Here is a 23,041-nt window from a genome sequence, read left to right as displayed (position 1 = left end):
GGGATGGAGCAACCCTCAGAGATTCTCATCCTAGTTCCTGAAATATTGCATACTCCAAAGCTCCTAACCCCTAGGAAGAGGCAAAGGATTCAAGATGTGGCAGGCAAGAATCATGGAAGTGGGAGAACATGGATCTTGGAGAGGAATGGGACTCTCAGGAATATTGGCACATAGTGGTAAGCCTGTTGGTGAAGTTGCAATTTACATAGGAAAAAGTGAGTAATCTATAGCATCAGGTATGTGAGAGGAAGAATGTTAGTAGATTTTATCTTTTGGCTTACTCAGGTACTGGACTTATGATTCAACTTGAGAAATTTGCTATATTAATTTTCCTTCTATTTTAAAGACATTTATCTATTATCATATATATCTATTTTTAAATGCCATAGAAGCTCAAATTTTGCCTTCTCCAACCCATACCTGAATAAGAATCCTCTGGATTGGATTTGAAGGCTTCTGGTGATGGAGAATTTATCATATCTCTCTAACTAGCCCTTTTCACTTTGGAATAGTTCTAATAACTAGTAAGTTTTTTCATCTCATTAAACTCTAATTTGCCTTTCTGAGACAGCTTGAAGTAGTGGATAAAGTGATGTACTTGTAGTCAGGAAGATGTCGATTTAAATCTACCTCAGACACTTACAAGCTGTGTGACTCTGGGGGAGTCACTTAACCTCTGTGCCTCAGTTTCCTCACCTGAAAAATGAAGGATTTGAACATGATGAACTCCAGGTCTCTCTCAGGTCCATATTTATCATCTTATGAACTTCTACCCCTTTCCTCTAGTTCTGCCCTCTGGAACTAGATAGATAGATAGATAGATAGATAGATAGATAGATAGATAGATAGATAGATAGATAAAATAAGTAATAAAAGCATTTATATAGCAATATGTGCCAGGCATTATACTAAGCAAATATTACAAATATATCTCATTTAATCCTCATGACAACTCTAGGAGGCACTATTATTATTTCCATTTTACAGTTGAGGAAGATGAGGCAAACAAAATTTAAGTGATTTGCCCAAGATCATAGAGCTTATAAGTGTCTGAGGCTAAATTTGAACTGGATTCTTCTTGATTCCAGGCCTATGGCTCCACCCACAATACCATAAACAGAATAATTCTCATTCTATTTCCATATGACTGTTCTTCAAATATTTAAAGACAATAATCACACCCTGTCCCCACTGCCCAAGTCTTCTTCCTCTACGAGCTAAATATTTCTAATTCCTTCAACCAAAATGCTCATAAGGCAAGACCCCTCACCATCTTGGTTGCTCTACTCTGAATATGTTTCTCAATACAATATGTTTTTCAATGTCTTTCTGAAATTAATGCATTAAAAAGTAAACCTGACTCTCCAAATTTGACCAGCACAAGAGACAGCGGAGCTCCCTTTCATTCCTGAAATCTCCTAAGCCTTCCCTTTTCCAATTCATTCCAAGTTCCAAACTACTGACCAGGTGTTACATAGGTTCATTAAAACCTTCTATATGTGTGTCATCCAACATCTTGTTTTATGTCATTGCGAAGTATTTAATTTTTCTAAGTCACATACCTGTTTTCCTTAATACTTCCCAATTGCATACATGTTCCTTCTTTTATTTTTTCTCATTAAAGACAAATGGAATCGGCAGTCTTGTACTTTGTCACCCAAAATTCCTTATTGATTTTGCTCACCTCATCACCTGGGAAAATCTCCTTTCTTGACAATGTTGCTTTACCCCTGGTTTGCCTTATCTGCAATCTATTTGCTTGGTCGCTTTTTCTTTCTTCCATTTCTGAGAGGGGGCTTATTTCTACCCATACTTTTCTACTTGTAATCTCTTCTAAGGCCAGTGACCATATTTATACCCTTTCCTGGCTTTTTCTTTCCTATTGTCCAAGCAGACAAATTTAAAAGGTCTTTGTCATTTTTGTCTTATTACTCTTGTCCTACAGACTCTTTCATGTTCTGAATTAATAAATGAATGAGTGAAAGAGCATTTATTTAAGCTCTTACTATGTGACATACAGTGCCATAAGTTCTGGGGTTACAAATAGAAAAAATAAGACAGTTTCTGCTTCTTAAGGATTTCACATCCTAATAGGGGAGACAAAACATAAAAGAAAATTAATGGTATTGTACTTGATAAAGTGCAGCTTTAATTGGTTTGTCTGTCATTCTTTACCTGCTTATCTTAGTAAAAAAATCTTGCATTTGGATTCAGAAGACCTGACTTTGACTAGCTTTTTAAAATAACCATAGATTCATAGAATTTGAGAGTTGTCAGGGAATTTCCTGGCCAGCCTATATCTGAAAGGAATCCTCTTTGTGATAAGTAGTTGTCTAGTCTCTTCTTGAAGACCCCCAAGAAAGACCCACCATCTCTTGAGGTAACCTATTCTAAATCTGGACCTCAAATCAAAAGGTCTGTTTGACCTCTGAACTCTGCTTTCTTTTTTATCATTAATGGTAATTTATAATATTAGTAGTAATGGTACTAAAAGTAATAATGGTCATTGGCAATTATAAAACATTTTGTTGTTGCTCAGTCATCCCCAACTCTTCATGACTCCTTTTGGGGTTTCCTTAGCAGGGATACTTGAGTGGCTTTCCTTCTCCAATTAATTTTGCTGATGGAGAAACTGGGGTTAAGTGAGGTGCCCAGGCTCATATAACTAGATGTCTAAGGTTGGATTTGAACTCAGATATTCCTAATTCTAGACCTGGTGCTCTATCTACTGAGCCACCTAGCTACTTATAAAAGACTATATATTTTGCTTATACATACAGCATACTTTTATATAGTTTCTCTGATCCTCACAATTATTCTGTGATATAAATATTACAAGTCTTACTCTTTCCTTCCTTCCTTCCTTCCTTCCTTCCTTCCTTCCTTCCTTCCTTCCTTCCTTCCTTCCTTCCTTCCTTCCTTCCTTCCTTCCTTCCTTCCTTCCTTCCTTCCTTCCTTCCTTCCTTCCTTCCTCCCTCCCTCCCTCCCTCCCTCCCTCTCTCTCTCTCTCTCTCTCTCTCTCTCTCTCTCTCTCTCTCTCTCTCTCTCTCTCTCTCTCTTTCTATAAAGTGCTTTCCTCACAAGAAACTTTGTGCGGTAGGTATTGCAACTCTATTGTCCCTATTTTTCAAATGTAAAAACTGAAGCTCAGAGATTTACCCAATGCCTACATAATAAGTACCAGAGGTGGGATTTGAACCTAGGTCTCAGGATTTTCCCCTACACCAAACCTGGTATTACACTAAAACTGGTGATTTATGGGTTGTAGACAGTAATGTTTTCTTTGAAAAATAAAATAAAACCTTTATTGATATATTTTGTTCTTTTAGTACCTTCATTCCCAAATATTTCTTCCCTTTCTCTCCTCAGAGACCTATCACAAAGAATAAAATAGAGAGGAGGAAAAATAGTTTAATAAAAGCAACCATATATCAACTAGGACTGGCAGTGTGTATGTGCAGTGATCTCCATTCATAGTCCCCCGTGTCCGCAAAGAAGAGAGGAAGGTGTATTTCTCATCTCTTCTTCAGGTCCAAGTTCAGCAGTAATTAGCTTCCCCTCCCACTTTCCAGCTTCACTCACATCACATTTGTTCATGAACAGTAAAACTCCAATAACTTTCCCTCATCTTGAATCTGCTACTTTATTGTCCTTGGGAATCATCAACAGGCAGCACAATGGTTCCATTTGACTAGAATCCATCCTACAGTGCCTGGAGAATCCCAGAGACAAAACGGTGTATCTGAGTTCTTGAACCTGTGGCAGGATTCCATCCCTGCTGCTCTCAAGCATCTTTCCTTGGGATCCTAGCCATTCCTTACACAAATATCACCAGGTCCCTGGAGAAGCAGGAAGGGTTTAATCTGCAGTGAAGTTCATAGTCCCCACACTCTAAACAGAATTGCCAGGAAAAAGAAGTGAAAAGCAGTGTGGGTAGTTTCCCAAGCCTTTTGATTGGATAAACTTTAATCTCTTTCTTCCAGGACTCTCCATAAATTGTTGATGGGCAGCTACTACTTTGGGAAGCCATGGAGAACTATACACATGAGAAGATATAAATTTAGAATATCATATGCATTTCATATGAATTTTAGTTATTCAGTTCAGTTGTGTCCTACTCTTTGTGACCCCATTCGAGGTTTTCTTGGCAAAAATCCTGAAGTGGTTTTCCATTTCTGTCTCTAGCTCATTTGACAGATGAGAAAACTGAGGTAAGGAAGATTAAGTGACTTGCCCAGGATCATCCAGCTATTAAGTGCCTGAGGCAAGATTTAAACTCATGAAGACAGTCTTCTTGATGCCAAGCCCAGTGTTGTGCAAACTGGGCCACCTAGCTGATCTCCATTTCCCTGTAACCTACTCCAAGTCTTTAACCTGGGAGAGAAACAACTTTAGAAAAATAGAAGGCAAATGTTAGGCATTTTCAGGGAAAGTAAGGTATTTTTTCCAGGGTAGGTTCTAGGGTATTTGGAGAGCTTTGCTCAGAGTTGGAATCCTTTAATTGCCAGTAGCCAAAAAAACATTTATTATTACACTGGGCCACAATAGTGATCATGGCATTCACTGGGTAGCCCCTAGGGCTCCAGGGGAGCTTGGGGCTGTTTCAATAGGCAGAACAGCTATCCTTTTACTCAGAGCCAAGACTAGGCATTTATGTGACTGAGGCAGGGTTTGATTTCATTCTCTGTATGTTTACTGGCTACTGGAGGGCTTGAGCAATCACTGTAACTCATTTGGTTTGGAGTCACAACATAAATACATGGAAGTACTCCGTGGCAAGTGGGATTTTCTGGCATTAGAAATCAGTGCCCTTTTTAGAAAATGGATTACCCCAAAGGGTCTTTTGTTATGACTTTCTTGAATGTTACATACACTATGGGAGTGTAACTTGGTTTAGTGAAAAGAGCATTGGGCTTGGAATCAAGAGCTCTGGGGTTATCAAAAGACATGGGTTCAAATCCTGGCTCAAATATTAACTGACTGCTTTTATTTTATTTATTTATTTGTTAAATTACAGTTATCAGGTATCTCCTTTCCTCCCTGACCTCTATGCACTAGAGAAGGCATCATTTGACTACATATATATATTGCTATATATTACCTTTATTCCTCCAGATTCTCAATAGTTATAAATTAAGCTCCCAAGCTATTCAATGGACAACAATAAGAAGATGATAAGGTAGAGTAGACATAAAACTGTCTTGCTTGGTTTTTTAATCAGTTCTTTCTCTAGAGGTACACATATACAAGTATTCTTCAAAGAATATTTCTGTTGTTTATATAATATTCTCTGGTTTCTGCTCCTTTCCTCATCATTTCATGTAGATCTTTCCATGTTTTTTGAAAAATTAACCTACTCATTATTTCTCATGGCACAGTAGTATTCCATCACAATCATATGCCACTTGCGATAAGAAATGACAGAGAACGATCACACACACACACACACACACAAATCTGGAAAGACTTATATGAAGTGATGCAAAGTGAAATAAGCAGAACCAGGAGAATATTGTACATAGTAATAGCAATAATTTATGATCATCACTTATCAGTGACAGCTATTATAGCAATATAAGAATTGAGAACAACCTAATGTAATGGGCTTTGTTACTAGCAGCAATGCAACAAGCCAGGACACTCCTGAAGAAGTATGTGTAAAAGAGAGAGTTTGCAAGGCAAGCCAAACATGCAACACAAAGCAAAGGACATCATCTGTCAATCAAAAAGTAACATTCTGTTGGAATGTTTCCAGGAGAAGCAGTTGGAGCCAAGCCAGGCTGAACTAGGAAAAACTTACTTCTGAGCCAGGCTGAGAGGCTTCTGACTGGATCCTTCTTAGCTTCTGAGCTATGCTGAGAGACCCTTGTGACTTCTGAATCTGGGGGAGAAGCTTTTGAACTAACTTTTGTATAGTGTGACTAATGGTGGTGGCTGAACCTGAAGAACTGATTGTATATCTGAGATTTGAGTCTGAAGAAGAAAGAAGAAAATATTTGCCTTCTTATCTCTCTCTGACTGTCCCTGCTAGTGACTCCCTACCAGGCTTTGTGTCACAGTTGTGACTAAACTGCCATTTTCTTAATACCCTCCTAACTTGTTGTATAGATTAGGGAAAACCCCATCCCTCTTTCCTCATCCTCCATCCTTTCCTGTCTTCTCCAATAAACCCCTTACTTGAGAAAGCGAGAAAAGTGTTGTTCCTCATAAACTTCATAGCTCACCTTGAGTTACTTAGAAGGTGGCTGACTAAAAGTAGGGAAGGGAAGGGAGGCAGGAGGAAGGGGGTGGAAAAATGGGTGGCATTCTGAGGGGGGAGGATAGGCAAGAATATTGATCCATTAGCCATCAGTAATAATCAATAGAAACCTCTCAGTATCTATCTATTACAATTGGCACCTCTAAGACTGACTCAACCCCACAATCCTTAGAAAGGCAGGGTAGAAAAGAGTAAAGGTGTTTAAGCAAGTTATTCGTGGAGTTGTGATGGCTGTCATTGCTTGTTTCTGGGTCTACAACATACTGTACAGCAGAATGACCCACATGATCGTTGACTCTATTGACTACATAGGCAACATAACAATGTCTATATACTTCAGTTACCTTTTCAAACAGAACCAGTACTCTGGCAGGTTTTAATTCAAGTATATACCCTTGTTATGGCAGCCCTTGAGACTCTAACCTATGAAAAGAAGATCTTTAGATTTGTGATTCCCCTAAAGGCAGAAAAGATACTGGCTATTGATAACAACTTGGAAACTGTGATAAAGAACTTGTTTGAGGAATTGATTAAGGAAAAGGGGCTAGATCAGGTTATGGGCAAGGACAATGGACAGGCAGACAGTGTATCTGAAGAAAAGACAGCTAAGGTCGCTGATAAGGGAAATGAAGGTGACGAGGACACTGTGTCTGCTAGTGAACTAGAAAAAAATCTGTCCATTAAAGGAGGTCACCAAGCTATCCATCACTGTTGGTGTGCTGCAGTCCAAAGTTCACAGACAGTTTACCTCACATTATTTTGAATCCCTAAAAAGACATTCCCCCAAATTTGTAGAACATCCTTTCAAATCTCAAAAGGAACTGAAATGAGCTTTTAGGATTTTTGATCCTGATTTTGAGGATGTTGAGTTTCTCCTCTTAGAATTGTTTAGCCCACATGAACAAAGGCAATTCCTGGAGAAGACAAGATCTGATAGTAACCTAACTAGCTGGCCAACTGCGGAGCAAAGGAAAGATCTGAACTTTGCAAACCCCACTAGCATATCTTACCTAAGAAGATGCAGGGAAGATTTGCTTCAGGCCATAAAACAATACTGCTCAAAACCAAATGCATGGGCTAGGATTGATAAGATCTTGCAGAGCAAAGGGGAACATCCTGCCACATATATGGCTGAATATATAAGCCATGTCTGTAGGCAATTTTTGAGGGGTTGCACACATCATTTAAAAAATTTCTTCAAGCATATTTCCCTAAGTATGACTTGGTTGGCCTGATAGAACTGCATGACACAGCAAGTTACTTGTTTGATAATGAGTCAGAACAAAATAAACATATCCAAGACCTAAGAGAAATTAGAAATGACATAGAAAAATCTAAAGGAAAAGGAGATAGAAGAAATCAAGAAACTAAACACGGTTAGGACATTCACAAAATCTAGTTACATAAGACCTAGTTACAAGGCAAAGCCAATGCAGAGAGAGACTAGGGAATGTTTCTTTTGCCACAAGAAAGGCCACCTCATTAAAAATTGTTTTTTGAAGAAGAAACATGAGATTAATAACAAGAGCACACAAGATACAAAAACTAGATTCAAAAAGTCCACTCGCTGTTCTCATTGCATGTTAAATCACTGAATTTGCATGAGATGCAACAGGCCATAAAAACTGGAGCCAAGCCTAAGTACTCAGATATGGTTAGGAAAGAGTTATGAAGCCATATTTTTATGGCTTTTAAAGTTTAAATTTAAAGTTTAAATTTTAATTAAAATTTAATTAAAATTTAATATTTAAATTAGAAATTAAATTTACATTTAAAGTATATAGTGTGACACTTGGAGATAGAAGAAATAGTGAGAATGAGGCTCCAGTTAAAAATAGTAGAAAAAAGTTGGGAAATGGTGAAAATTCAGTGCAAGAAAGTGAATCTGTGAGTGATAGCTATTGCAATAAATCAAGAGAAAGGCAGAGACTAGTAACAGAGACAGATATAGAAATTAAGAACATTTCTAAAATAGCAACTGAGGTAAGAGACTTTGAAAAGAGCTGCACAGTAACTACACAGGAAAAAAAGTTTAAATGAAATCAAATCTTTATTAGAGAGCTTTTTCCAGTGTAAAGTGGGCAATGGGATTGAATTGTGCAGAAGAGAAAGAAAGAAGTCACAAGAACTCAAGCAGGAGTTTGTGACAGATGCAGACACATAATTTCAATTCCCTAAAGGTTACTGTTGCTAAAGAAGAAAATACTTTCAAATCATTCACAGAGTTGCATCACATCCCACCAAACTTAGTTAATTCTGTAAATAGCTACCTGGCAAAGGTACCATTAGAAAAAAAACATCTCATTTGAATCCAGAAGCTGATACCTTTCATCCAACAATGAGTGATTTAGAGAAGACAAAATGAACTGAAAATGGAGCTGAAATTACTTTTGAAAACAATAATCCTATTCAGAGTAATGGAGGTGACATAACAGTTAAATTTGAATATGGGGATGGAATGGAAGTCTTAGTAACTGCCAAGGGTTCAAAATTACTCATCCTCCATCCTTTCCTGTTTTCTCCAATAAACCCTTACTTGAGAAGGAGAGAAAAGAGTTCTTCCTCATAAACCTCATAGCTCACTTTGAGTTACTTAGAAGGTGGCTGACTAAAAGGGGAGAGGGGAAGGGAGGCGGGAGGAAGGGGGTGGGAAAACGGGTGGCATTCTGAGGGGGGAGGATAGGCAAAAATATTGATCCACTAGCCATCAGTAATAATCACTGGAAACCCCTCAGTATCTATCTATTACATATAGGAGTAGAATTGAAAAAGCAAAACATATGACATCACTTCTCACATGTATATATAGGTGTGTACCTTGGGGTTTAGGCTTTAAAAAGTCACTCTATAGCAAAAATGAATAATATGGAAATAAGCATCAAGTGATAACATTTGTACAACCCAGTGGAACTGCTTGTTGGCTCTCAGCGAGGTGAGGGAAGAGGGGAGGAAAACAAAAGGAATCATGGAAACATGAAGAATATTTAAAAATTAAAATAAAAAAAGAATTGAGGAGAACCACAAAGGACTCAGGATGAAAAAGACTATCTACCACCACAGAAGGAACTCGTGGAGTCTGAAGGCAGATTGAAGCATGCCATTCTTCACTTTATTTCCTCCATGAATTTTTCTCTAATGTATGTAATGCATGTCTTCTTTCACAACATGCTGAACATGGAAATGATTATTGTATGGTAGCACATGTACAATCTATATCATATTACCTGCCATCCTGGAGTAGGGGAAAGGGGTGAGAGAGAGAGGAAAAGAACATGGATCATGAAATCTCAGAAAATGTTATTGCAATATGAAAAAATAAAACAAAAATAAAGAAGTAAAAAAAAACAATCAAAAACTTGTTTATCCATTCCTCAATTGATGCGCATTCCCCCAATTTCCAATTCTTTGCCATCACAAAGAGCTGCTCTAAATGCTTTAAAACATATAAGTTATTTTCCATTTTTTCTGGTCACCTTAGAAAAGAGACCCAATGGTGATACTGCTGAGTTTAAGGGTATGCACCATTTTTGAGGATAATTCCAGATTCTTCTCCAGAATGGTTGAATCAGTTCACAATTCCACCAAGAGACATCACAGAATTGTTGTGGACAAAGGTGGAGTCAGTGGGGGAAAAATACTGTATTTGATGGCAGGGTATCTGTATTTGACTTCTAGAATGGCTACTTTCCAGCTGTGTGACCTGAAGGAAATCACTTACCCTCTCCACGTCTCAATTTCTTCATTTTTAAAATTAAGGAGTTGGATTATATGACCTCTAATACCATGTGTTTAGAGTTGTAAAGAAACTTAGAAATAGTCTAATCCAGCCTCTTCCTTTTACATATAGGGAAACCGAGGCACAGAAAATTGAAGTGACTTGCTTCACACAGGTAAAATCATATACTTAGAAGTGGAATAGAACTTAAAGGTCATTGAGCCAAATCCATTCATTTTACAGATGTCATTTGAGGTGAAGTGACTTGTCCAAGGGCAGTGAGGTAGCCCAGTGGAGAGAGCACTGGGTTTAGAATCAGGAAGACTCTTCTTAATGAGTTCAAATCTTGCCTCAGATACTTCTTAGCTGTGTGACCCTGGGTAAATTGCCTAGCCCTGATTGCCTCAGTTTCCTCATCTGTCAAATGAGCTGGGCATGTTACTCTAGTATCTTTGCCTAGAAAGACCCAAATGGGTTCACAAAGAACTGGACAGAATTGAGCAAATGAACAAGCACTTATCTAAGGTTATATGGCTATAAATGTTAGATTTGAGCACAAGTTCTCTGACTATAAATCCTGGGCTCCTGGCACTGTGCCTTAACAGAGTTAGAATTTGAACCCAGGCCCTCTTGACTTCATAGTCACAGTTTTTTCCAGCTTTATTCTGCCTTCAGCTCCAAATTCATTAACCAAAGAGTGATATAAATACGATTTTTCTTCTTTTTTTTCTCCCTAGGTTTCTGTCCACCTCCCCTAGTTCCAGCCCTGGCACTGCTTTCACAATACAATCTTTGAAACTGGCACCCCAATTCTTAAACCTTCCCTGCTTCTAACCTGAGTTGGAATGTCCAAGTGAGTCAGTGTGAAGGGAGAAAGCTTATTTCCTGAGATCCTTCTTTTGCTTATGGTGTTCTCACTCCAATCACCATCCTGATCATTTCTAGGTTTTTCCACCCAGATTTGTGTGTGTGTTTGTGTGTGTGTGTGTGTGTGTGTGTGTGTGTGTGAGAGAGAGAGAGAGAGAGAGAGAGAGAGAGAGAGAGAGAGAGAGAGAGAGAGAGAGAGAGAAACCCTGGAAGAGAAGTAAAGAATAGAAAGGAAAGGAGGGAGGGAAGGAAGAAGGAAGTGGGAAAAAAGGCATTTGTAAAATTAAAAGGCAAGACCCCGTCAGACGGTGTTGGGCAGGGAAAGCCTGTTGTAGGCAGGAGTAATTGGTAATCGGAGCCGATGTGAAGAAGGGGATGATTTATGGGAGCATGGAGACAGGGGTGGAATAATTTTTGGAGCAGAACGGGGAACTTACTGAGCGTCTGAAACTCAGCTACTTATCCACTCGTTCTTGTGATGAATTAGCTCTTGTTTAAAGTAACCGCAGCTCCATTTTTCATTCTGATTACTACACTTGATATCTCTCTCTCCCTCTGTTTCCCTCTGACCACTGCCCCTTAGCAGGTTCTAGGAGCAGAGGCAATGGGTTTATAGAAACTCACTTTCCCTCCCTCTCCCACCCCCTCATGGAAGGGAGATTAACTCTTTGGACATTGGAATCAGAAAAACATCATCTGGTAATAATATCAACAATAATAATAGCATTTATACTGTACTTTAAGTTTGCAAAGAGCTTTCTAGGTGTTATCTCATTTGCTCCTTGCAACAACCCGAGCAAGTTGATGATACTATCATCTCCATTTTACAGATGAGAAAACTGATACTGCAAAAGCGACTTTACCAGGATCACATCCTTAGGAATGGTTGGAAGCTAGTTTTGAACTCAAGGCAGTTAAGGCTTGGAGTCAGGAAGATGTGAGTTCAAATCTGGGCTCAGCTACTTCCTAGCTGTGTGACCTTAGGCAAGTCACTTAACTCCCATTGCCTAGACCTTATCACTCTTTTGCTTTGGAACTGATACTTAGTACTGATGCTAAGACAAAAGGTAAGGGTTTAAAATAAAAGTAAGAAGGGGCTTCTTGTATACCCTCTAGTCTGTTTTTTTTTCCTATTAGGGGCTGGAACTTGACTAATATGGTTCCTCTGCCACTCTTATCTCAAATGTTTTCCATTGGGCAAGTTTTCTTCACTTCCATGAGGCGGAACTGTGCAGTGTGAAACATGTCCCCCTCTGCCCACCCAAGGAGCAAGAGCCCATCTTTGCTTGCTCTAAGACATCCTTTCTTGGGAAGGACAATCTCTGGACCTTCCAAAGGGTTTGGCATAGAGCAATAACATTGCATTTCTTTTGATCGAGTGAAATAGATTTGAAAGAATTATTATGAGAATCTTGAAAAGGTTAAGAAGTGAGGAAAGGTGATTAAAGGGGAGGAAGAATGGGCTCTGCCAGGTTTATACAACTTGTCACTCTTTTTTTTTAAATTTTAAAACCCTTACCTCCTGCGTTAGAGTTAGAGCTGTGTGTTTAATTATTCACTATTTATCTAGTATATAGGGTTTTTTTTAAAGCCTTACCTTCTACTTTAGAGTCAATACTGTGTATTGGTTCGAAGGCAGAAGAGTAGTAAGGGCTAGACAGTGGGGGTTAAGTGACTAGCCCAGGGTCACACAGCTAGTAAGTGTCTGAGGTCAAATTTGAACCCAGTACCTCCCATCTCTAGACCTGGCTCTTAATCCACTGAGCCCACCTGGTTGCTCTCCATAAAGAGAGAGTTTGATAGTGGAAGAAAATCTCCACTCAAACTTCTCAACCCTTCTCTAATTTGGGGGAGCCTGGTTTCTTAGTCTTTCTGTAAAATGAGAAGGCTGGACTAAATCATCTCCAAGGTCCTTTCCATCTATAAAATTCAGTGTTGAAATGATGAATGAATCTCTTCCTATAGGGGAAGCTGCCAAGTGTTTCTCAGCTTGGCTCAGGATTATCAGAGGACCTTTCTTTTTTAAAGGCAGGCAAATCTCCATGATGCTGGGACTCAAGGAAAAGATTTTAGACCATTGTTGCCTCCGCTTTTTTACCACCTTCTCTGTCTTCACCCCTTTTACATTGGCTTCTGTCCTTAACCACTCTATTGATCTTGTTTCTATGAATGTGAACGTTAGTTTTGGCTGTCCCAGCAAGTAGGATTTACAGACAGTGTACAGCAGGGAGATTATTTGATATTTGAAGCCCCCCCCCAAATAGTATTGGAAATTGAGGGGGTCCCCATCAGTTGGAGAATGGCTGAATGAATCATAGTGTGAAAGTGATGGAATGCTTATGTGGCACTTAATATATGCTTAATTAAATGTTTATTGAATGAATGAATAAATAACGAAGAAGTTCTATCTACCATGAACCTTTAAATATGAAAATTAGAAATAATTACCATTTCCTGAAGTCACACTGAGCTGGAGTCAGGGATTAACAGCTCATCTACACACAGTCATATCATACACATATACTCGCACATCCATATCTATTATTATTGCTTGACAAGTGGGGTAAATTATTACATTTTTACCTATTTTATTGCATTTTTAAATATTGTATTGTTTATCATTCACTTGAGGCCATGTCTAGGCATTCATCAACAAGAGTCAAGACGATATTTCTTGACTATACCTCCATCTTCCTCAGCCATAATTTAATACTATTTACTACTCTACCTTGGACACTAGAGACCAAACTAGAGGGAGGTAACCAGAGCTTTGTCCAGAGAAAGAAATTGAAAAGATGCTGACAACATCTGAAGAAGAAGGTGATCCTGGCAATGGGATGCTTAGATTGAGAGCATGAGCAGGTCCTTTCTGGAGGAGCAGGTATTAACTCATTTGTGGTTATGTGTCTATCTCTTGGGGTTTCCCAAATTGAAAGGGTAGAGAGGGCTCAGGACTCCACTAAGGAGAACTGAACTCTAGTTAGTCTAGCGGTGGGGAATTGGTCTAACTCTGCTCTAGCTAGATTGCCCCCTACCTCAACTGTTGACAACAGTGACTTAACCCCCAGCAATGGGACAGGGACATTCTATTTCTTGAACCCTTCCTCTCCATCCCCCTCTACCCTACCTCAGGTTAGGTAAGATTGTGGCAGAGGTACTCCAGAGAACTTCCAGGAATAAGTGAGTTCTAAGCCAAACTACAGCCAGTAAGGACAGAAGAACCCTCTTTCCTGCAGGATTTCTCATCCCAAATGATGAGAGCAGAACATTGTACACACAGGAAGGGCTGTTATGCTTGGATGAGTGTTGGCAGTATTTCATAAGACAAAATTTCAAAAATCTGAATGAAAGACCTGACTTCAGTCAGGAGATCTGGGTTCCTGTTCCTGCTTCAACATGAGCCCTGGGACTCAGTTTCCATTATAGAAAAATGAGTGAGGAATGAGTTTAGTAATCTTTTTTTTTTTCCTGTTCCATGTTCTTTTTTTCTTTTTTTCTTTTTATTTGGTCATTTCCAAACACTATTCATTGGAAACAAAGATCATTTTCTTTTCTTCCCTCCCCCCTCCCACCACCTCTCCCATAGCCCACGTGCAATTCCATTGGGTATCACAAGTGTTCTTGATTCAAACCCATTTCCATGTTGTTGGTATTTGCATTAGAGTGTTCATTTAGAGTCTCTCCTCAGTCATATCCCCTCAACCCCTGTATTCAAGCAGTTGCTTTTCATTGGTGTTTTTACTCCCACAGTTTATCCTCTGCTTGTGGATAGTGTTTTTTAGATCCCTGCTGATTGTTCAGGGACATTGCATCACCACTAATGGAGAAGTCCATTATCTTCGATTGTACCACAATGTATCAGTCTCTGTGTACAATGTTTTCCTGGTTCTGCTCCTTTCACTCTGCATCACTTCCTGGAGGTTGTTCCAGTCTCCATGGAATTCCTCCACTTTATTATTCCTTTGAGCACAATAGTATTCCATCACCAACATATACCACAATTTGTTCAGCCATTCCCCAATTGAAGGGCATCCCCTCATTTTCCAATTTTTGGCCATCACAAAGAGCACAGCTATGAATATATATTCTTGTACAAGTCTTTTCCCTTATTATCTCTTTGGGGTACAAGCCCAGCAGTGCTTTGGCTGGATCAAAGGGCAGACAGTATTTTATCGCCCTTTGTGCATAGTTCCAAATTGCCCTCCAGAATGGTTGGATCAATTCACAACTCCACCAGCAATGCACTAATGTCCCTACTTTGCCACATCCCCTCCAGCATTCATTACTTTCCATAGCTGTCATGTTAGCCAATCTGCTAGGTGTGAGGTGATACCTCTAAGTTGTTTTGATTTGCATCTCTCTGATTATAAGAGATGTAAAACACTTTTTCATGTGCTTATTAATAGTTTTGATTTCTTTGGCTGAGAACTGCCTGTTCATGTCCCTTGCCCATTTATCAATTGGAGAATGGCTTGATTTTTTTGTACAATTGATTTAGTTCTTTGTAAATTTGAGTAATTAAACCTTTGTCAGAGGTTTTTATGAAGATTGTTTCCCAATTTGTTGCTACCCTTCTGATTTTAGTTACATTGGTTTTGTTTGTACAAAAACTTTTTAATTTGATGTAGTCAAAATTATTTATTTTACATTTTGTGACTCTTTCTAAGTCTTGCTTGGTTTTAAAATCTTTCCCTTCCCAAAGGTCTGACATGTATACTATTCTGTGCTCATCTAATTTACTTATAGTTTCCTTCTTTATGTTCAAGTCATTCACCCATTCTGAATGAGTTTAGTGATCTTTAAGATTCTTCTGGTTCTAATTTTCTGTGTCTATGGGTTCCATTTAAAGCCATGTCAACTCAGTCTCTATATTGTAAGGGCTGAGTGCGTGTTCCTTCAGGACACTGGACTATCATTTTCCTTTTTTGGGGACTCACTTTCTTCCTCAGTACAAGCAGGTGATACTTAAAATCCCTTCTAAGTCTAACATTGTATCATGTTATTTTGAAGGTGCCAGGAGGAGGGAGGAGGTTGGTGTCTTTCAGCCCTCCTTATAGCATCTACAATTATCCTTTCCACATTGAGACTTTCCCTGTCATAGTTTCTATATATCGTGGTTGGTATAAGAAATTAAATGGGAATTTGGAAGGAGTTTTGTGTATGCCAGAGGTGACATGCAAAGGCTAAAAGATGACACAGAAAGAATTTAGAAACTCAGAAATGCATGCTTATTCCATGACTTGCAATAAGGTATTATAAACAGCTCATAAAAGAAAAAGAAAAAATTCAGACTTCTTCCCTGGTATGAAGAGAGGGTCAAATAATTGTATTCATATTTCCCAGATCACAAGGGTGCTGCTCTCCCAACCCCAGAGACCTGGAAGGGATAACTATTTGTTTGCTTCCATAACCAAATAATCAGGCTTTTGAGAAGCCATACCTGAAGAAACAACTAACTTTAGCACTTAGTAAATTAAAATATATTTATTGTTTTGTTGTTTGTCCTTTTTTGAAGAGGATCAGTGGCATAACTTGCATCTGATTCAAATTTAAGTGAGGCAGAGTTGCACAAAGCCATCAACCTTACTTTCTCTTCCAGAGTTATCCAAGTTCAGGAGTAAGACAAAAGTCAGTATGACTAGCAATGGCCTGAGATACAGTGGATGATCTTGGCATCTTTGATGTCTGACCAAGCTCTAAACATTTCACAGCACCTGCTTCAGCCACCTTCAGGTCATTGGAAGGAATCATTCTCATCTTCCCCTTCCACTTGGGAGAAGTATGCATATACTTGGAGTAGACACTCTAACTGGTAGAGTAGACACTAACTGGAGAAGACACAAACTAACAGGTTTGAGGTCTGCTGGTTGCCCACAACTTGGTTTAGCCCATCTACCAAGATGGTTTTACCAGGGAGTAGCCACTATATATCCTACAGCTTCTTGGAACTACAGGTGGCAGGTCTGTCTGGTGGCAGGTGGACACCAGTGGTAGATGAGTAGCCCTCTCACCAGAGCTGCTGGTTCTCCCAGAATACTTCACACCCCCAATTAGAAAAAAACTGATGAAAATAAGAAGCTACCAAGTCAGATTATTCTCTCTCTCTGAGCACATCCTCTCTAGCCATGGCTTTATGGTATCCCACAGTCTCCACATGAAAATCTCTCCGTGTAACCCCATGACAGAGTTTATTCTCATCATCCCAACTGCACGTATCTTTCATGGCACTTATCCCTGATGCAAAAATTTCTAGTTATGGCTCTGGCAAATCTGAATCAAATCTATGCACATAAAACCTCACCTGCATAGAGAAAACAATGAACTTGTAGAAGAAAGACTTAAACTCTGTAACTTACCAGTTTATTCATTTAACTTTTCTGATTATCAGCTTCCTCATCTGTAAAATAGATAATGATCTATACACTACCTATATTATTTATCATTATATTATCATGAAGATAATAATATAAATTATATATTATATTGCATAACTCTAACATAATTTTATTATATCCCTATCTGTGTTGCTGCTATTAGCCAATTTTCCAAAAGCTTTCTTATCGTTCTCTATGGCTTAACCACTCTTTTTTTCCCCTTACACCATCCTTAGAGATTTCAGTATTCACATATATGTGAATAACTACATTGTCCTTACAGTTTGAGGCAGCTAGGTGGTTCAGGTCATCAGAAGATGGCCTCATCCACTCTACTGAGAAGACTGGGGTCTTCTAGTATGAACTCCCCAGTGAATTCTCTCCTCCAAATCTATCAGTCTCATCCATCTCCTCTTCCTTCCCACCATGTGGTGCACTGGGCCTGGAGTCAGGAAGACCCAAGTTCAGATCCTACTTCTGAAGTGGCCCCTGAAAGCCATTTAATCTCCCTTTACCTCAGTTTCCTTAACTTTAAACTGGGAATATTAAAAATGATATCAATAATCTCACAGGGTTGTTGTGATAATCAAAAGAGATAATAATTGTAAAGTGCTTATCACTTTAGGCCTGGCACATAGTAGTTACTATATAAATGCTTATTTTCTACCTTCTCCTTTTCAAAATTACCAAGTAAAACTTTTTAAATTTTATTGATATTTTTTGTTTTTACATTATTCAGTCATTTTTAGTCGGATTCTTTGTGACCCTATTTAGGGTTTTCCTTGGAATAGATACTGGAGGGGTTTGCCTTTTCCTTTTCCAGGTTATTTGACAGATAAAAGAAAAAACTGAGACAAGCAGGCTTGAGTGGCTTGTCCAGGTTCACTCAGCTAGTAAATGTCTGAGGCCAGATTTGACCTCAGGAAGGAAGGAACTTCCTAATTCCAGACCTAGCCCTCTATCCTCTCTACCACCTAGTTGCTAGTTTTTATATTACTTCAATTTTTTTAATATGTCCCCGTACCTTTATCATCTCTTGTAACAAAGAATAAAAATGAAAGGAAGAAAACAGCAATTCAGGAAAGCAACACATCAATGGCAAATTCTATAATTCTCACCTCTATTCTTCTTCAGTTATTTCCCTGGATTGGCTGGGAATAAGGGCAGGATAGGGAGGGAGAAGCCATATTTCAAACCTCAGTATTAGTCAAAACTGCCTTTCCTCCAAAATTTTGAACCTCTGAAATTCCCCTCTCAGTCCATAGTCTCCTTCCTCTTATGCTTCTCTTAATTCCCTTATTCCTCCTTAATCTGATCATTATCCTTATCACGACCTTCAGCCTTTTGATTTTTTCCTGTTCCCCTTGTCACTCAACCCTTGTGCTGAATTCATTTTCCTCTCTATTCAGTTCTAACTGGGTTGCCCACTTCAATAATACACTCTCCTCTATCCCGAAACCCTTGTGCCCTTGATCTCCTGCCATTTTTGCCCTGCTAATAACCTCCTGTACTCCCTAGCCCCTATAGATCCTGGCCTAAGCTGCTAGTCACTGTTGGAGGGCATCACAAAATCATGCTGATTAGGTCCACTACAAAGGTTTGCTATCACATCTCAACTGAGTCCTCACTGGGTTGTGAAATTCTTTTGTTAAACTCTTATTGACTATTATATTCTCTCCAAAAGTTGTTCCAAATCTTCTATAATAAACCCCTCAATTCCACTGCCTCTTACCACATTTTTAGAAGATGACCTCATGACTTCACTGAGAAGACTGAGGTCTTCTGACATGAGCTCCCCTCTACAGCTCTGCCTCTAAATCTATCAGTCTTATTCACCTCCCTCACCTTCTCTCCAGTCTGAGAGGAATAAGTGGCCTTCCTCTTTGCTAAATCCAACCCTTTGATCCCCAACCCATTCCATTTCCTTCATGACTCTTCTTCATCTATCATCCTTCCTCTTCCATAGATTGATCTCTCCCTCTCTACTGGGTCCTTCTCTGTAACCTATAAACATGTTTATATCTTCTCTAGCTTGAAAAAGCAAACAATCTTTTTTTAAAAAACTTGGTGACCTCCCTTTAGTTATTATTGGGTTCTTATTGTATCCCTATTCCTGTCAAACTCCTAGAAAGAGCAGTCTCCACTTACTACCTCTACTTCCTCATTACCTCCTGACTCTGTCATCCCTTGTAATATGACTTCTACCCCCATGATTCTACTGAAATAGATCACTGCAAGGTCACTAATGTGAGGGCATTTATCATTAACCCAATAGCCTTTTTTTTCAGCCCTCTTCCTTGAACATTTAATACTGAATCTTGCTTTTATGCTTCTCTTGATTTTCATAATATGGTACTCTCATGGCAGGTGAGCTAAATCAACTGGAGGGCAGCCAACAAGCCTCAAGTCCATTAACAAGCTAGAGGGATATCTGGTCCAAGTACCTGAAGACTTTCCTTGGCAGAATGGGTGGATGAGAACAATTTGTTTCATTGTCCATGAAGGTGACTGAAGCAGATGATGTGGAATACTTAGAACTTGGTTAGACATCAAAGATTCCAGTCATCCACTGCAATCGAGCCATCACCAATCATCCTGACTTTTGTCTTGCCACTGGACTTGGATTCCTTTGGAAAAGAGAGTGAAGCTGGTGATGTGTGAAACTGTTTCACTTAAATGTAATTCAAATCAAGACACCATCCCCTAATGTCATTGGTTCTCTTAAAAAATGAAGGACCACCAGCAATAACAACAATGTTTATGGCTCTCCTACTTTTCTCACCCATTTCCTCTGTGTCTTTTGCTTGTACTTGTATTCTTCTCCAAACATGCATCCATGAACATGGTAGTTCCTTCAACACTTTGTTGTAGGCTCTCTACTCTTTATTTTTTCTTTAACATCTTGCATTCCTACACTTATTGCAGTGATTTTTCTAGATCTCTATTTTACTAGTTCCACATTTCCTATTGCCTTCTAGATACCTCTATATGGTGCTTCAAATTTAAATATATATTTGAACTCATATACCCTACACTACTTCTCCTTTCTCTGATCTAAAATGAAGTTTAGATTTCTTGTTTTGTTGATGACTTCACTTAAGAAAGTGATAGAGGAAAAAAATGTTAATAATATCAGTTAATCTTAAAAGTGTGTCCTTTTTTCCAGTTATTTGTTAAATATTTACCAGAACATTCCTATATCAAACTTTTTTAATGCGTGTATAATGTTTCTCAAATACTTAAAAAGCACTTGTTCCCTTTGGATGAATACCTCTCTATCTAATTTATGTTATTCCCTTACTTAACAAGCTCCTTTCTTCAGAATAAGAAAATTATAGACAAATTTCAACCCATTCTGTTCTAAATCATCACTATAGGCCTATCTCACTTTTTTGGGCTTCTTAGATATTGCATTTTTTTTTTTTTACAAATTGAAGGTTTGTGGCAACCCTGCAAGGTGATCAGCACCATTTTTTTCTAATAGCATGTGACTCATATCTTGTCTCTGTGTCACATTTCAGTAATTCTGGCAATATTTAAAAGTTTTTCAGGGGGCAACTGGGTAGCTCAGTGGATTGAAAGCCAGGCCTAGAGACAGGAGGTCCTAGGTTCAAATCTGACCTCAGACACTTCCCAGCTGTGTCACATAACCCCCTTTGCCTAGCCCTTACCACTGTTCTGCCTTGGAACCAATACACAGTATTGGTAAGTATAGGTAAGGGTTTAAATTTTTTTCATTATTATTGCAATTTCAGTTATGGTGATCTGTCTGCAGTAATTTTTTATTTTTCTATTGTAATTGTCTTGGGGTGCCATGAATTGTACCCATATAAGACAGAAAACTTAATTGATAAATGCCGGTGTGTTCTGACTGCTCCACCAACTGACTGACTATTCCTCATTTCTCTCCCATTCCTCAGGGCTCCCTATTCCCTGAGACACAATAATATTGAAGAATATTACATTAACTTAATGATAAAGCAGTGTCAGGGTCTGAGAAGAATGACTCCAATTGGGAAAGAAGTTCTACTGTGAGTAAGTTGCTGTCAAACAGCATTGCATACAATAGAAAAATCTTTCATGAAAGAAAGAGTCAATAGATGTGGTAAACTTCACTACTGTCTTATTTTAAGAAATTGCTGTGGCCACCCCAATCTTCAGCAGCCACCAACCACCCTGATCAGTCAGCAGCTATCAACATCGAGGCAAGGAGATTATAACTCCATGAAGGTTCAGATGATGGTTAATATTTTTTAGCAAAAAAATATTTTAATTAAGGTGTATATATATATACATATATAAATAATTTTCTTAGACATAATACTATTGCACACTTAATAGACTACAATATAGTATAAATATAATTTTTATATACACTGGGAAACAAAAAATATCCATGTGACTCTCTGTATTGTGATCACCTAATTCCAGTACTCTAGAACCAAACCCATACTTAATATTTCTGAGGTATGATTGTATTTCCAAAGGAATAGAATACAGATTAATGAAATGTTGCTATGTTTTGATCTCCTTTATTGCAGTTTTGTACTACTATCTCGAATAATTTCAGGCAACCTAGCATCCAATCAGTAGAGTTATGAAATGAGTTTTAGAATAGATGTCCTCTAAGATCCTTTCTAGTTCTAAATCTGTGGTTTTTGTGATCCTCCTATTTCTATTGCACATATCATCATACATAGTCACCATTAAAGCAATTGCACATTGTGGATAAACTGACTTGATGTCAGTAATATTGTGGGGGTTTTTTGAGAAGTGAGTTAAATTTATAAGAATACAAGGCATTCCTCAATTGAAAAATAGTCAAAGGATATAAATGAAGAAATTAAAAATGTGTTTAGACATATGAAAAATGCTCCAAATCAATGTTAATTAGGGAAATGCAAACAAAACAACTCTGAGGATAATACCCTCACACCAAAAAGACTAAGTAACATGGCCAAAAAGAAAAATGATAAATTTTGGAGGGGATGTGGTAAAACTGAAACATCAATATACTGTTGATTGATCCATGAACTGACATAACCATTCTGGAGAGCAATCTGGAACCACGCCCAAAAAGCCTTCAAACTGTCCATACCCTTTGACCCGGCAATACCATCACTAGATCTATATTCCAAAGTGATCAAATATAGGGTAAAAGGGCTTACCTGTACAAAAATATTTCTAGCAGTTCTTTTTGTGGTGGCAAAGAACTGGAAACTGAAGGGTTGCCCATCGATTTTGAAATGGCCACCGATCAAGTATTACTTTTTTTTTTACTTTTTACTTTTGACTCAGACAGCGAAGAAGACCAAGAACCTTGGGAACATATCAAACTTTGCAATCAAGATCACAAAGCTTTACAAGAGTGGGAGACAGATGATTACATTAACAACTCAAATCAAGAACAAACAATCGTGTCAGAAGAATTAGTTCAGGGCATAGAATACACAACCTTATTAGAAGAAATGCTGGCAGCATTGGTAGTCAAGAATTATCAGGAACTTTATGAAAAGTATGAGGCTGAGAAAGAAGACACTGAATTAGAAGTAGAATAAAATTATATACCTGATAGAAAACAAACAGAAGAAGAAAACTGACATACTGGGAGACCGTGTTTAAATAAACAGCTGTCTGAAATTGTGTTTATGCAAAATGTAAATATGTATATAGTTAGTTCCATAAGGTCTTAGGCAAATAGAAAGATCAATAGATATTTCTATTTGACTGACATCAAGATTAGGGAACTATGTATATTATTATATTATATGTAAATAATCTCTATAAATAATGTATATACTATAATTAGGTTAGTAACATAGTGAT

This window comes from Monodelphis domestica, chromosome 1 (genome assembly GCF_027887165.1).
Source record: "Monodelphis domestica isolate mMonDom1 chromosome 1, mMonDom1.pri, whole genome shotgun sequence".
Classification (NCBI taxonomy): Eukaryota; Metazoa; Chordata; class Mammalia; order Didelphimorphia; family Didelphidae; genus Monodelphis; species Monodelphis domestica.
The sequence above is the reverse complement of the archived record's forward strand: the minus strand, read 5'-3'. Positions refer to the sequence as shown.